This window comes from Octopus bimaculoides, chromosome 5, assembly GCF_001194135.2.
Source record: "Octopus bimaculoides isolate UCB-OBI-ISO-001 chromosome 5, ASM119413v2, whole genome shotgun sequence".
NCBI lineage: Eukaryota > Metazoa > Mollusca > Cephalopoda > Octopoda > Octopodidae > Octopus > Octopus bimaculoides.
Genome location: NC_068985.1, coordinates 99,651,287 through 99,653,092, shown reverse-complemented (window position 1 = coordinate 99,653,092; position 1,806 = coordinate 99,651,287). Strand labels below are relative to the sequence as shown.

Sequence of the window (1,806 nt, the reverse complement as noted above, 5' to 3'; positions counted from 1 at the left end):
GCACACACAAAGGTAGAGTAATATGCTTTACTGAAAAGCAGCAGAAATATCACAAAAACTGTTACTCAGAGTTTCACGTTCCCGTTCGTCGGAAAGTTTTGTTTAGATTCGAAACAAATCTGTCTGACAAACGGGAACGTGAAACTCTGAGTAACAGTTTTTGTGATATTTCTACTGCTTTTCAATAAAGTATATATGTATGTATGTATGCATAAACGAATGAAAATTGCCGTACTAATTAGTATTCCTTCTAGCATAAGCCCGATGTCCCCTGCAGTGGTTTTGAAGTCGAAAGCCATAGTTGCGATGCCAACTCCTCAGCAACGTGACCATATTTTCTTTTCAAGCAATGTCACCTTTCCTCTGTAAGCATCGAATTTAAAGTGCGGCATCTCACTTCGTTGGATAATATTAGACAAGACTATCTCGTTAACACCAAATGACAGACAAATTATTCTCTCGAGACACATCAGTGCGTTTAACATAGCAGAAATTCTAGAATAAGCCGTGCCAGGTGTTCTCTTCTAATAGAGGTCAATAGTAAATCGATAGAGCCATGGTGCGAATCGAAGCAGCCTTAGGTTTTATTTTTTTATTTCACATTCATATTTATAAGATGTTTTACAGGAATATGTAAACTATATTTCTCACCTCAATATACACATACTTATTTGATTTATGAAATAGTATTTAATGTGCTTTGATAATTTTGTAATATATTGTTCAATGGTGCTGTTAAGAAAATTTTGATGTTGGTTTATAATATTGGTACAGTTGCACTATAGCTAATTACTTTGAAATAATTGCTTCTGTAGATTATTAACAAACCCCCGTTATCAATATTTTCGAAACAATGGAAGAAATTGTACAAATACCGAAACAGTAGGAATTTGAGTTCGTTTTAGCATACACAAATGAAATTTATTCCTGTAAAACATTAAATCCCATACCTATACTTCATCTATTAATGTCGACAAAGTGATGTGAACGGTGACCACGGTGCTTTGTTTCCGATGCATCTGTGCACATGTCATACATTTCTTGAGATTACGGGATAGTTGTCTCAATATGATGAGCATCATATGCCGTAGGCTGTATTGATCTGTATTCAACCACTTTCTTATAGGCAGAGAAGAGATAACACAGCAATCAGTGGGAATTTAAATATCTAGATAGGATTCAAAAATAAGATGCAAAGAGCAGGAAGAAAGCATACAGGAAAGCACATGCTCCGTAAATATCCTATGCGAATTCTACCCTACTAAAATATCGGACGTATAGCTTATTCTTTTTATTATCTTCAAATAATGAAAAACAAATTTCACATTTGTGAGATTTGAAATCACAGTGATGAGATTTGGAATAGTAACATTAAGTAGTGCGTCTGAAAATTAACACATCTAGCATTTCGCCTCACAGAAGTACCTAGGAAAGCGTAATTGAATGTGTTCATTCGCTCTTTGTAAACGCTCTTGATATCAATTTCATAACGATGACATTCTAATGATTTTCCAAATAAATAAATTCAGATGTGAGATGGAGATATATCCCTCAAAGTATCTGTCAACCTTATCTTTAAAGATGATGACAGATGAAAGTAATTTTCTGTCAGCAATAATTTCATTTATCAGAGTAAGATTTCATTCGACGATAGCTAGATCCGCAACAGACGCACACAGATGAGTAAAAATACACACATTAGTTTGTGTATCCAAGATTCTCTGATTGTGTATATATAGGTATGTACTTATGTATACATCCACATATATATATATATATATATATATATATATGTATGTATATATA

At 33.6% G+C, this 1,806-nt stretch overlaps 1 long non-coding RNA gene across 2 annotated transcripts in view; it reads right to left on the bottom strand.

Moving 5' to 3' along the window:
- LOC106882694 (uncharacterized) overlaps positions 1–1,806 on the bottom strand; it is a 343,192-nt gene that overhangs the window by 156,130 nt on the left and 185,256 nt on the right. The gene's annotated exons all lie outside the window — the stretch shown is intronic.